Source organism: Petaurus breviceps, unplaced genomic scaffold (genome assembly GCF_028583685.1).
Source record: "Petaurus breviceps papuanus isolate PSGF00001 unplaced genomic scaffold, PetGlider_PUasm1.0 126, whole genome shotgun sequence".
Lineage (NCBI taxonomy): Eukaryota > Metazoa > Chordata > Mammalia > Diprotodontia > Petauridae > Petaurus > Petaurus breviceps.
In genome coordinates this window covers 18,359,201-18,374,996 of record NW_027185655.1, presented here as the reverse complement: position 1 = coordinate 18,374,996, position 15,796 = coordinate 18,359,201, and positions in this window count along the sequence as shown.

Sequence of the window (15,796 nt, the reverse complement as noted above, 5' to 3'; positions counted from 1 at the left end):
TATTTTTTTTTTGCCTTTTGGAGGGCAATTGGGGTTATGTAACTTGCCCAAGGTTACAGGGCTAGTTTTATTTATTTTATTTTGTTTGTGGGTATTAAGTGCCTGAGGCTGGAAACGAACTTGGGTCCTCCTAACTCAGGGTCCACAACTTTTATTCACTGTGCCACCCAACCACCCCTCAATAAAGTATTGATTCAACTCTGGAACACAGTCTGAATGTTAGTCATTTCAAAATGACTTTTTCCTCTAGTATGGCTTGTTATAAATCCTTTTTGAATGGCTGTGAGTTCTGTTTAGGATGTCAACTAAAAAAACTAATTAAAATAATTAACAGCTTTAGTAAAGTTGCAAGATCTCAAAAAATCCCATACAAATCATCTTCATTTCTCTGTACTAACAATGAAAACAAGCAGGATGACATAGGAAGAGAAAATCCATCTTGATGTAACCATAGACAGTATAAAATATTTGAGTGTTTGCCTGCTGAGAAACTCATAAGAACTATATAAACCCAATTACAAAGCATTCTCTATACAAATAAAAACCCAAATAACTTGAGAAATAGTAGTTACTCAAGATTAGGCTGAAGCAATATAATAAAAATTATATTGCCAAAAATTAATTTATAAAAATAATAAAGTTACTCATATATGGATGTATGTGTGTATAGACACATGAAAATACAGAATTTTTAGGAAGCAATCAAGATAGTAGAGGTCTTAATGCAAGGTTCTACTGCAAGGCAAATTTCACCAAATTTACCACACCTCCTTTGATGCTCATTATTCACACCATGCCCTCTGTTTAAGGGATTCTTTAGGCCTTATCTTAAGCCCTATTATCTTCTTCCTATATATTCTTGCTCTTTGTAATTCCATTAGCTCCTCTGGTTTTAACAATCATTTATTAAATGATTCACAGATGATTCACAGATCTTTATACCCAGACCTATTTTCATTTTTTTTAAGCAATTGGGGTTAAGCAACTTGATCAATGTTACATGACCAGTTATTTCTGGGTGTGGTGCTAAGTGTCTGAGCCTGGATTCAATCCCAGGTCATCCCGACACTGGGGCTGGTGCTCTTACTCACTGAGCCACCTGGCTTCCCCTAAGCAATTGGAGTTAAGTAACTTGCTCAAGGTTACATGGCCAGGTGTTTCTGGGTGGGTGCTAAGTGTCTGAGCCCGGATTCGATCCCAGGTCATCCCAACTCTGGGGCCGGTGCTCTTACTCTCTGTGCTACCTGGCCACCCCTTAACCTATTTTCATTTTTGAGATCCACTAGTTGTCTATTTCAAACTTACTGGCCCAGCCACATATTAATCTCAACCTTTATGAAGCTAAGGTTTTTATTTCCCTCCACCAACCCACACCTTTTCCAAGCATTCTTATATCTGTAGAAGGCACCATCATTCTTCCAGTGTTTTGAGTTTGTAACCTCATCTTGGTAGTATACCAAACCCTTCATTCAATATCCTTCCCTTTACATATCAAATCAATTGCCAAATCTTGCTATTTCAACCTTCACATCTTTTGTATCTGACCCCTTCTTTCCACTTACTGAGACAGAACTTAAATTTAGACCCTAATCATCTTTTGTCTAGATTATTGAAACATTCCCTTAATTGGTCTCTCTGACTCAAGCCATCTCCAATTAATAACATATAACTCTGCTAAGCTAATTTTTCTTAAGAACAAATGTGATTGTTTGATTGTTCTAATACACCAACTCCACAGTCTACTTATTGCCATTAGGATAACACACAAATTTCTCTGTTAAGCTTCTAAGAGCCCTATACTTCCTGTCCCCAATCTATCATTTCAGTTTCAATGGATGTTATCCTCACTCGTATATATCTGTTGGGAAGAAATGATGAAAGGTGAAAGTGGCTATTTGCTCCTAGAGTTAGTGATAGAGAAGAGGAAACCTGTGGATACTAATTGACTCCAAACCCAACAGAATTCAAGAACATAGCATTCATGAAAGCTTGAGCTGCAATGAGAGGCATAGCTTCCAGGAAGTAGGAGGAAGAATTCCTCTGTACTCTTCTCTGGTCATATGACATCTAGATCCTGTGTTTTATTCTAAACACTGGTTTAGAAATAGCATTGGTAAACTGGAAACTACATGAGAGCGATCAGAATGGTGAAGATCTTTTAGTTCATATCATATGGGCATCAGTTAAAAGAATCAGGGATATCTAACTTAAAGAAGATGACATTTGGAGGGCTCTGTGGTCAAAAATGGAAATGATTGAAAATGAAGATAAGAACTTTTCTTCAAATACCGGAAAATCTGTCACTGAGAAGAGCTACTGATGTTGCAAAAAAGTAGCAAATTATGGTTTGGTGTTAGGAAAAGCGTCACAATAATTAGAATTATTTATAAGTGGAATGAGTTCCTTCAGAAGGTAGTACCCAGGAAATAAAGATGCTCTCATTATACATCTTTAAGCAAAGGCTGGATGAAGACCTATAGGGTATGATGTTATGGGCTTACTTTTCTGTGGATCAGTTAGATTAGACAGCTAATAAGATGCCTTCCAGCTCTGAAACTGTGTGATTTTGAATCAAACCTTTAAAGAAAAAATTATTTTTTAATTTGAAATATCACCTAATTGTGCAGAAAGTAAGGTAAGTTTAACATGTATTATAAATTGCTTTTAAATTAATGAAGTTTTATTATTACTCTCAAATGCCACAAAATATACATTCACTCTGAAAGGAATTCTACTGACTAGAATAGGATGATTTGTAGTCATCATGTCAGTTGTTTTAGGTAAACGATAAGGTTTTTTTGGAAGTTCTTCTAAGTAATTTAATTACCCCTCCCCCAACAATCCTGTTTGTAATATTAATTTGCTCAGCAAACTCTCTTTTTCATAGTTTAATATTCCAAGATAAACTTCATCCTAGATGAAACCCTTTGTTTTTCTTTACTGTGAATTCTCAGAATGTCACACCCACATTCAAATGAAAGTACAAAAATATGTCAGAGCCAAATCGAAACATTTTTTTATGATCTCTGCCACTGAAATAGTTGATGAGTGTTCATTATCATCATTTGACTTACAATTAACTCCAATGGCATTTTCCAAAAAGATTTGGCACAAATAAGAGTCTATGACTATTTTCTATATGAGAGAATACCTTTTAAATACTAAATATTCCTTTGATCTTTTTCCCTATTGCATTTTCCCTTGTCTAGAATATCCAAACTACCCAAAGTTTATTTTTTTTTACGAAATAGTAACATTTCCACTTCCTGTCTGCCACATACCCAAGTGATATAGTTGTATCCAACTACTTTAGGAGAATGGATAAATAGTGAACCAAACATTTTCACTAAAATGTTTAATAAATGATTAACCATACAAATGTACAATGGCCATTATTTAAAATTCATTTTTGTATCATTTAGCATTTTAGATCAATGATCATTGTTCTTTATTTCATATAGATTCATCTTCAACTTTTGAAACCCACTGCCATAATATCTTATAATTTTCCCAGGTTGGAAAGTTATCTTGAATATGAGTATTTCAAATGACCAAATATATTTCCAGAAAAGTGACAAGTGGCCCCTAAAGTTGTTATGTCCATTACTACCCTAATTTGTTTATTATGGAGGTTCCATTTTTAGCATGTGTGTTTGTGTGTAAGTGTGTGTGTGTGTGTTTATCAGTGAGAGGGCTTAATGAATATTTCACAATTAAATTTCTCTAATTTATATTTTAGCTTTTGAATTATTGTCAAGGTGAGGTCATTTGGCTTCATAAGTCAAGCAAATTTAAGCACATGGAAGACAAAGCTGGGCCCTCATTTTCTCCTCCTCTACTGGTATTCATAGCCCCCCTCTAGGGAGGAAATTCAGATTGGCAATGGTCTGACTAGGATACAAGTGAAATTACACGAAACAATACCCAGCTACAACTTTGAGGAAACAGGCCCCAAGTGTCTTCCTCTGACATCATACACTAAAGCTCTGTTTACATGGTATGCCTGAGGGGAACAGACACCAAGATTTTTTTTTAATAAAAAAACCTGTGGTTTGATTGAGTCAGCTATTCCAGTTAGCATGGAGCTAGCAGGGTTATTTCAGTCCCAATTGAAACTTGTGTTCCTCTCCATTGCTTTGCTTGGGCAGTTATCATGCAGTGAAGAACCATGCCCCTAAACTCCTCTGTATGGATCATAGGTCTCTTCAGATTTCCTGAACCAGGAATAAACTAGCTGTTTGCATTTCATAACTTCTTATGGTATTATATATCTGTGATGTCACATGGGTTCTCTTTCACTAAGAGTCATGCATCTTTTAATTTCTAGTGTGAAACAGAAAACAGAAACAGATTGTAGGTTTTTTTTTTTTTTACTGGAGTGGTTTGCCATTTCCTTCTCCAACCCATTTTACAGATGGAGAACTGAGGCAAAAAAAAGCTAAGTGACTTGCATAGGGTCACAAAATTAGTAAGTGTCTGAGATCAGATTAGAACTCATGAAGATGTGTCTTCCTGGTTCTAGACCTAGAAACCTATCCACTGCATCACATAGTTGCCGTAGGCAAAAGTTTAAATGACATTTAGGTATTGACCTCTTTGATTTAAAAATACTTTTTACTTAAGACCCCCAAATTATCATTCTCCTACTCTTCCCTTAAAATCTTTCCTTATTTTGAAGTATAAACATATTGATAATGTCTAATAGTATATGTCCCATTGGGCTTTTGAAATCCATCACTCTACTAAAAGGAAGTGGTGATGGTAGGGATTCATGGACAGTCTTCTGGCCTTTTTCTGTCAGATGAACCTAGTACTGATGTCAGTTAAGGTTTACCAATCTTTAAAATATTTACTTCATTTTATTAGAACTTATATAAATCTAGTCTGCTAAGGTGAGAACTGGGCGAGGATGTGTTGGAATCAGCTCATATTGGCTTTCAAGAGCAAATTGTTAATGCTGTGTTAGCATTCATACCTAGGAAGACAGCTAACACGACAAATCAAGGCTTGATTTATTGTTTTGTTGATTAGTCTTAAGAAAATGGTGAAAAATATAAAGTGGGCCCTGTTAATTATTTTTTTCTGGAGAGGTAATAGTTAAACATTTTCCTCCTCCTCCTTCATCATCATCATCACTTAAATTTATATAGCACTTACTATTTGTCAGGCACTGGGCTAAGCAATTTCAATTATTACCCATGGATCAGGGTAATCTGCCTTCATGTCTGCAAGGACTGACTCCTCAGCAAAAGTGGCAACTTTTGCTGGCTCTTAACTTCCTTGGGTTCAATATTGTTGAGCTGATACACTCAGGGGAGAAAATGTATGGGTGGGTATGATTCCTCATCCGACAGTGGTAAAGGTTATTTGTGATGTATGTGTAGAAATGGGTTGCATGGGAAGGAAGTTGAGGACCACTTGAGGTGTGCTTATTCTTTTGTTAATTATCTATCCCTCTGTAGAATGAATTAATTTGATGCACTCATTGAACTTATGGGATATTAAATTTTAATATGTGATAAATTATTATTTAAAATAATTTAATATTAAAATATTAAATTCAATCCATTTTGTCTACCCTGTTTATTTCATTATTTTGGTATAACATAAAGAATTACAGAAATAATTATAACTATATCGAAGTCCATTTGCATGAGATTCTCTCATTGATGGATATTAATTAATCAATGCTTTGTGACTGTGTGAAGGGTTAAGTTGGTGAGAGCTTGAGGGAAGAGAGATTCTGGTCTCCTGACTTCTGACTTTGAAAGTCTCTTCTCTCTCTCTCTCTCTCTCTCTCTCTCTCTCTCTCTCTCTCTCTCTCTCTCTCTTATTCTCTCTCTCTATGACTCTCTCTCTCTTATTCTCTCTCTCTCTCCTCTCTCTCTCTGACTCTCTCTTCTCTCTGTCTCTCTGTCTTTCTGTCTCTGTCTCTCTGTCTATGTCTCTCTGCCTCTCTGTCTCTCCCCTCACTCCCAAAGGGAGAGCTCATTGATTTCTAGTGTCTGGGATGTGTGTTTGTATACACATATATACATATATAATTTCTCTTAAGTCTCTAGTAACTTAACTAAATGGGTTTATTTGCCATTTTTCTATATGTATTCATTGTGGAACTTGTATTTGGTGAGATGGAAGTCACGCTCTGCATATATAACTTGGGGCATTCCTTTCTTTGTTAAGGGATTGCAACAAGGAGCTAAATTTGAACTTGAAAAATATTTCTCCTAGAGTAACCATATTTAAGGGAGTAGATAGATATTATTTTAACCTGGTACTGTTCCCCCTCTGTCTGAGAAGAGCAAAGAGTCCATCCTCTGGCCCAAACTTCTGGCAAGAATCAAAGCTTCCCTTAGAGAAGAGTAAGTAACTACTCTACATATATCTATCCTTGCTTCCTTATAGGAGTCACATCTGGAGGGACCCAGGTGGACACATAGTACCTACTAGACCAAAACATCATACACGTTTTAAATGATGAAAGGCCATTAAGGATTGAAACAGGGAAGAGTGGAATAGGGGAAGGGCAAAGGATTGGGGGAAAGGAAAAGAAAGAGAAAGAGAAAAGAAAAGGGGGAAAAAAGGGAAGGTGAAAGGAAAAACAAAGTGGAAGAGTAAAGGGAAAATAAAGGAGACAGGGAAGGACAAGAACAAAAAAGGGGAAAAGATGTCTTAGTGGAGGATCAAACATGGTTTTAGAGGATAGTGGTATACTACTTATGGAAGAATTAATGAATGAATGAAGCATTTATTAAGTAGTTACTATGTTTAAAGTCCCGTGGGTGGATACAAATGGAAAGTTAAGATCATCTCTGCTTTCAAAGAGCCCATCTTCTTTTTTTTTTTTTTTGCTTTTTGGAGGTGGGAATGCAGAGCAATTGGGGTTAAGTGACTTGCCCAAGGTCGCACGATTAGTAAATGTTAAGTGTCTGAGACCGGATTTGAACTCAGGTCCTCCTTACTCTAGGACTGGTGCTGAATTTACCTCTCCACCTAGCCATCCCTAGAGCCCATGTTTTAACTGGGGGGGATATATGTGTAAGATTCTAGCTGCAAACCAGATAGAGTTGTCTTATGGCAAGATATAGGGAGAAATAGAACAGAAACACAATAAAACAAACTATGAGTTTGGTTTTTAGAGTCCTTCAAAATCTGGTTTAAGCTTCTTCTTCTTGTATTATTGTTTATTATTTCTTATTGTATATTATTTCCCTTCCTGTGCTTGATATTTTCTAATTTTTATAAACCATCTTCTACTTTATAACATTGTATAGGCCTCAAGTGCTTTTACAATCCCCAGTTTCCTTCAAAGCTCAGATTATATTTACCTTACTGGTCTGTTGTGGTAATTAAATGAAAGTATTGATTTATAGCACCACCACTATTTTTACTCACATTACCAAGTTGGGTAGTCCAAAGGGTGACTGCTACTCCCAAGGATTCCAATGTACTAAATTATACAACTGTAGATCATGAGCCCTCATCAGTGTGCTTTCTATTTATAGTCAATCAGTAGATTCAATTAGTTCTTAGCAAAGGTATTTGCTAAAATGTCATTGTAAGTAAGTACAGTAGGTATAAAACATTCCCTTCCTAAATCTGCTATATAGTCTCCCACAACTGCACATATTTTCCATGGGAAGAAGAGGTACAAACTTAGATCATAATGAGAGTGAGGCACATGTTTAGGGAACACATGTGACCAAGGTTACTCATTCTCCTGGTACCACTGATTTCAAAGTCCTTTGTCTGAGTGACTTCTCATGAAGCTCCCCAAAAGTGAAACATTTCTGTCAAGTTGTTTGCTCAGCTGAGATCCCAAGTTAGGCTTCTCTTCATAACTCCAATCACAAATGTGAGGAAAAACATTCTTTTTTGAGTCTGTAGCTTTCTCTGTCTTTTTGCTATTAGTGGCTTAGTTACCTTAAGCTGCTTCTGACCTTCAGTTACCTTCTCTGTCATTGTGTCTTTCTGGATTGTGTATCTCTCCTCCATTGATCATACTTCAAACTCTTGTGAACTGACATTGGCTTCTCGATGGAATTTATAAACTCTTTGTGATTTCCCAGTGCCTTACTCATAGTACATTCTTAATAAATGCTTGTTGGATTTTGTTAGATTCGTTTGGAGGCAAGATCGAAAAGTTCACATATGGTATCAGAGTTTTGTTTATTTTACTATTGTATCCTTCAAACAAATATAATCACCCTGTGTAAGTAGCCCATGGTCTTATTTTCTGTTGTTGTTCAGTTGTTGTAGTGGTGTTTTACTCTTTGTGACCCACTTGGGGTTTCTCTACCAGGTCATTTTATAGATGAGGAACTGAAGCAAACATAGTTAAGTGACATACTCAGGCTCATACAGTTAATAAGTATCTGATGCCAGAATTGAACTAACGAAGAAGAGTCTCCCTGACTTTAGGCCTGGCACTCTACTGCATAATCTAGCTGCCTCAAATGTTTTGCTCCTCATAAATTCATATGAATCTTCCCAAATTTTTGTGTATTTCATAAAATTATCTGTTCTTAATATTTTATTACATACAAGTGATACATCCCATTCAACAAATTCCCTAATCATGGGGTATCCATTTGGTTTTAAGTGTTTTCCTCCCCAAAAGTGCTGCTATCATTATTTTTGTATGTGTGAAACCTTTCCCGTTCTCTTTAGTCTCCATGTAACACACAGAAAGATATTATCTTGAAAAAGTCAAAGCCATCATTGTATCCTGGGCCATCTGCAGTCATCCTTATCCATATCCAGTCACTGGATCCAGATGGGTCTGGAGGAGAAAGTGAGATTGATAGCTTTGCACAGACCTTCCTCCCTGAAATCTAACTCACTTGCAAGTCATGGTGTCATCTCCCTGATGTCATAGTCCTCTTTGAAAATCAAGGACAAACCACACAACTGGAACAGGCTAGCTGGATTAAAAACTATATTCAATAGTCAATAAATTATTATTACATATCTACTATGTGTAAGGCACTGTGCTAAGGTTCTGGAATAAAAAAAAATAAAAAAGAAAGTAACTGCCCACAAGCAACTTACAATCTAATAAGTTTATGCCATGCATAAAAGGAAACTGAAAATTTGGTGGAGAGGAGTACCTACTAGACCAAGATATGATAGATATTCTTGATTGAGACAGGGAAAAGTGGAAAAGGGGAAGGGCAATGGGTTGGGGAAAACAAAAAGAAAGAGAATGAGAAAAGAATAGGGGGGAAAAGGAGAATGTGAAAGGAAAAAAAGAAGTGTTCTTCTCTTAGCCAGTTCCATCAGAGTTCCCCACTGACATTTTACTTTCTCCTTGGCATTTATGGGTTGGGAAGCCTGGAAACCACCACAACTGCTGGTGAATGAGCCCCCTAAAGTCTGCTCTGACAAGTCTGTGCCACAGGTCTGTGCTGGCATGGCTCACACAGGACTGCTCTCTGCTTATAGCTCAGTGTGACAGACCCTTCTTGTCATCCTGCTAGGCTGCCTTCAGTGTGAGATTTTTTTTCTGTCGCTTTGTGGATTCTGTAGCACCAAAACTTGTTTAGAGTCATATTGTATAGGTATTGGAGGTAGATGACAGGGGAGCTCAAGGAAGTTCCTGTTGTTACTCAGCCATCTTGGCTCCACTCCCCAGCTTAGTCTCTTCTTTGCCTATTCTAATTCCTTCCATTTCTTTTTCTTCTCTTATTGATAATAGCTTTTTTGTTAAAAAAAATACCCAGGACCAGATTGATTTACAAGTGACTTCTAACAAATGTTTAAGGAACAATGAAACACAATACTATATAAACTGTTGAAAAATAGGTCAAGACAGAACTGAGACATTTTGAACCAAATTTAATGACAAAATCCAACTTTTTATACCTAAAGTAGGGGGTAGGGGAATGATGGGGAGAAAAATTGTAATTCAAAATCTTGTGGAAATGAATGTTGAAAACAATAAATGAATGAATGTAAATTTAAAAAATCTAGTTCAGGTTAAGAAATAAAGTAGTGTATCAGTGGAATAGATTAGGTACATAATACACAGTATTAAATGACCATAGTATTTCATTGATTAACAAAATATCCAAGCTTTGGGAAAAAGAACTCAGCATTTGACAAACACTGCTGGGAAAACTAGAAAACAGTTTGACAGAAACTAGGCATAGACCAACATCCTACACTGTATATAACAAAATAAAATCAAAATGGGTAACTTACTTAGACTTAATGGTTGATAACAGTAAATTAAGTGAGCATGAAAAATTTTACCTCTATGAATATCAGAAAAGTTTACAACAAAATAAGAGACAGAGAAGATCATGTGAAGTAAAATAGATAATTTTGATTATATTAACAAGTATTAACACAGAAAGGTCAATGCAGCCAAAGTTAGAAATAAAGCGATAAGCTTGTAAAAGATTTTACAGCAAGTTTCTCAGATAAAATCTCATTTCTTAAATATATAATGAAATGAGCCAAATTTATAATTATAAGAACCATTCTACACTTGAAAATCATCAAAGGACATGTACAAGCAGTTTTCAGAAGAAGAAATCAAAGCTATTCATACTCACATAAAAAAATGTGTTAAATAATTGTTGTTTACAGAAATGCACATTAAAATAACTCTGAGCTACTAATTCACATCTATCAGCTTTTTTAACATGACAGAATAGGAAAATGATAAATGCTTGGGGAGATGTGGAAAAATGGGTACACTAATGCATTGTTAGTGAAATTGTGATCTGTTCCATCTGTTCTGGAGAACAGTTTGCCACTGTTCTTAAATGGCTCGAAATCACAGGTCCAGGTCAATAAGAAAAATCCATCAATAAATATTTATTAAGCACCTACAAAAAATAAAGGATATACTTGACTCATGACAGTTGCAATCATGCTCATAACCTTAGAACTTTTGCATGCTTGATCAGCTGCATGGAGGACTAGATAATTTTTCTGATCCTCATGAACTCTCAAAGCTCTTCTAAACAAAATTTATGTACCAATGGTAAAGCAACTTAGCTGCCTCTGTGTTTTAGGATTGAGGTGTCAAAGTCACTTCCCACAAAAATATCCTTGAATTAGATTAAAATGTAACTGGAATATGTTTAACAAAATAAAAAAAAAAACAAAACAAAATACAACTTAAAAATTTATTTATTAATGGAGGACACAGCAAAGATGGCATAATGAAATGAGGATTTTTTTCTGACCTCTCAAAAAGCTGGTCTCTAAAGAATTCTTAAAAGTATGTCAAAGGAATTTTGGGCTGGATAAACCAATAATATGTCACAAGTCAAAAGCTCAAGAAAATCATTCCAATCTCCCTACCCTACAGAAATAAGCAGAGTTCAGCTCTAACTTAAAGTCAAAGTAAAGGAATATGCTTAAATAAGTGATCAATCAACAAAATGAATATGACCATAAAAAGGTACTATGGGGGGGCAGAGTCAAGATGGTGGAGTAGAAACAGAACTTCTGTGCGGCTACTGCTCCCACCTCCTCCAATTTATGTAAAAAAAATGAATCTAAACAAACTTTGGAGCTACAGAACCCACGAAATGACATAGAGAAGCTAACTTCCCACTGAAGAAAGTCCAGCAGGCTGGCAGGGAGGGGCCAGCACAGCACTCTGGGAACTGAGCCAAGCCCCATGAGAGCCAGAGGTTTTAGCCTCAGGGTGGGTACAACCAGCCCCCTTCACAACCACAACCAGCTGGAGGGCCTTCAGATGACCTGTGGCAGTTTCAAGAATTATCAACCCATAGATGCTAAGGAGAAAGTGAGAGGTCAGTGCAGTGTGGACTTTGTAAACCAGGAGTTCAGGAGTGTGGTCTGGCCTTTATCCCCTGGAGGTAGAAATGGCTTAGGCACTACAACTATGCAGCCTCTGCAACATGGCTGCTTCAGAGCTCCTGGACTGCAGATTGTAGGGGAACCAAGCACCTAGTCGAGGGGCAATTGCTCTTGCTTTAACCAGCTTGGATCTGGATTGCTATCTAGGGTGGAGGTCGTGGGGTTCATGACAAGTTTGCCAGAGTATGTGGAGGTACCAGGAAGGGGAGCTTTATCCCAAACACTGGGGTTTTTGCAGCTGCTGGAGCTATTAGTTGGGTGTGCACCCTGAAGACTCCACATTTTCTCTGGCAAACTGTTCACACACCCCAGGACCTCCACCCTAGACAGTAATCCAGATCCAAGCAGGTTAAAGCAAAAACTGGTGCTTGGTCCACCTATAATCTGGAGGCCTGGGGCTCTGAAGTATCCATGTGGCAGGTGGCTGTATGCCAGAGGAGCCTCATCTGCTTCTCACCCTGGGGGAAAGGCCGGACTGCACTCCTGTTCCCACAAAGTCTACACTGACGTATCACTGTCTTTGGCATCTATGGGTTGATAATTCTGGGAACTGCCACAGCTGCTGTTAATTTGAAGTCTCTCCATGTGGTGACTGGTCAGGCTGCCCTGAAGCTAAAACCTCTGGCTTGAGTGTGGCTTGGCTCGGTTCCCAGAGCCCTGATCTGTCCCCTTCCTGCTGGCCTGCTGTCCTGTCTTCAGCAGGAGGTTAGCTTCTCTCTGTCATTTTGTGTGTTCTGTAGCTCCAAAGTTTGTCTAGAATCATTTTTTTACAGCAATTGGAGGAGCTGGAAGGTGTACCATGGAAGTCCTGTTTCTACTCCACCATCTTGACTCTGCCCCCCACTTTCAAGCATTCTTGATGAAACACAGTGTTGAATAGAAAATTTGACATTCACATAAAAGAAACAAGAGAAGCATGAGAGGTAAACAGGGAAAAGAAATCATAAGGAAATTATCAAAGTTGAACTATCTACTTCCTACATGGAAAAATGATAAATGTAACTCATGAAACTATTCTCAGTATGAGAATAGTTGAAGGGAATAGAAATGTATATGTATGTATACACATATATATGTATATATACATACATATATATGTCTATATAGGAGAGTTTATGAGTGTTTGAATACATATGTGAGTGTGTGCATATATGTGTACAAGTATACATAGACAGAGGGCACAGGACCAATTTAATAGGAATGTATGATACTTAAAAGGTGAACTTAAGAGGTGTGAGGGGAATATAATGAGAGGAGATAGGGAGAGACAGAATGGGGTAAATTATCTCACTAAAGAGGCAAGGAAAAATTGTTACAATGGAGGGAAAGAACAGGAAGGCAAAAGGGAATGAGTCAGCCTTATTCTCATTGAATTTGACTTAGGAAGGGAATGTCAAGTACACTAAATAGTTTATCTCACCCTACAGGAGAGTATGGGGGAAGGGGATGAGAGGGGGGATGATGGAGGAGAGGGCAGACTGGGGGGGGGAGGCAAGTTGGAAGCACCCACTTTTGAAAAGGGACATTATCAAAGTGGAGAATGGAACAAGTGGGGGAATGGATAGGATGGAGGGAAATATAGTCAGTCTTTTACAATATATCCACTATGGAAATGTTTTCCATAGCTACATGTATACAACCTCTATTGAATTGCTTATCTTCCCAGTAAGGGTGGGTGATAAGGGAGGAAGGGAAAGAATCCTGAATTCAAAGTTTTAAAATCAAATGTTTAAAAATAGATATATTATAATTATGATTATTATTTTACATGTAACTGGGAAATAAAATATACAATCACTGGGGAACAGAGATCCATAGTGCCCTAGGGGGAAGCCGGAAGAGGCATGGGAGGAGGTATGTGAAAGAGCAGATTGGACGAGGGAATATTCAGTGGGATCGCTGTTTTGGGGTGTTGGGTAGGGGGAAAATGGGAAAAAATGTGTAATTCAAAATCTTGTGGAAATGAATGATGTAAACTAAAAAAAAACTAAAAAGAAAAAAACATGAAATATTAAATAATAAATAATAAAATAAGAAATTTTTAAAAAGCGACTATCGTGATAGGAAAGCTCAACACACAAACTCAGAAGACAATGATTTGAAAATATCTACAAGCAAAATCTCAAATAATAAATAAAGACCAGACACAAGTCCAACAAGAATTCTTAGAGAAGCTAAACAAGTAGCTCTTAAAAAGAATAGAAAAATGTTTTTAAAATAAAATAAGACTGGCAAAAGCAAAAATAAGAAAAAATAAAGAGCAATGCAAGGAAATTATAAAAAGAGAATTAACAGCTTAGTAAAAGAGGAAAAAAAAACTGAAGAAATTAACTCACTAAAATCAGATTTGGCCAAATGTAAAAGAGATACAGATCATCACCAAAGAAAATCACTTCTTAACAAGTATGGTTGGTCAAATCAAAGATAATGACTCCACTAGTTATTACAGAACAATAAAACAAAATAAGAGAATAAAATTGAATAAACACATGAAATATTTCCTTGGAAAATAGATTGAGGAGAGATGATGTTTTTGATGATGAAGAATTATTAGAATATCTGAAAGCTATGATAAAAAGAGCATAGACATGATATTTTAAGATATTATAAAGGAACATTGCCCAGATATCTTATTAACAGAGGGTGAAGAAGAAACTGAAAGACTCAACTGATCTCCTCCTGAAAGAAATTCCAAAATGAAAAGGTTAGAGAATGGTGTAGCTAAATTTAAAATACCCACGTAAAGGAAAAAATACCGAAAGCAACAAAAAAGAAATAATCCAAATACCATGGAGACAGAGAAGACAGAATCACAGAAGATTTAACAGCTACCACACTATAAAAGTAGCAAGAGGCTTAGAATGTGATCTTCCAGAAGGCAAAGGAGCTATAACTATAATCAAGAATTAACTATCCAGCAAAACTGAGTATAATTTTATGAAAGAAAATAGGTATTTAATGAAATAGAGGATTTTTTTTAGCATTACCCAAGACAAACAGAAATTTTGAAATTCAAACACAAGACTCAAAAGAAGCATAAACATGTCAAGATGAAATCACAAGAGATTTAACAAAGTAAACTGTTTTCATATCTATATTGGAAGATGAAATATGTAACCATTAAGAATTCTATATTTTTTAAGGCGTTAGAAAGAGTTTACTTAAACAAAGGACAACGGTATGTGCCTATTATGCAGAGATGATTGCCAAAGACGAATTGGAAGGGCAAGAAAGAAGAATAGGGAAGGGAGGTGAAGAATGGGAAAAATTATTTCACTTTAAATAGGTGTACAAAGAAGAACTATTTCCACTGCATGGGAAAGTGGGAAACAGAATCACAGAACCTCACTATCATCTGAACTGATTCAAGGACGAAAGAATACATATGCTCACACAGGTAAGTATAGAATTTCAATTTACCCAACAGGGAGGTAAGAGGGAGAAGGTTTAAAAGAAGGAAGAAATTATGAGAAGAAAGGTATACTAAAGGAATTAATAGAAACAAAACAGACATTTGAGGAAGGGATAGAATAAAAGAAGAAAGATGCATAGAAGAGAAAAGGTTGAAGGGAAATATTCAGTTCATTATAACTTTGAATAGAAATGGAATGAAATCACCCCTAAATGGAAGCAGAAAGCAGACTGGATTAGAATCCAAAACCCAACAATATGTTGTTTACAATAGATCCACTTGAAACAGAAAGACACATAAAGAGTTAAAATAAGAAGCTGGAACAGACTCTATTGTACTTCAACTGGATTAAATAAAGGCAGGTGTGACCACAATCTCAAACACAATGAAAAAACAATAATTAAAAGATATAATCATGAAAATTCCCTTTTATTAAAATGGACCATGGACAATGAATTAATGTCAATGTTGAACAGAAATGTACCAAGTGGCATAGTAATCAAATTCTTTAAGGAAAATTTAAATACATTATTGGAGAAAATA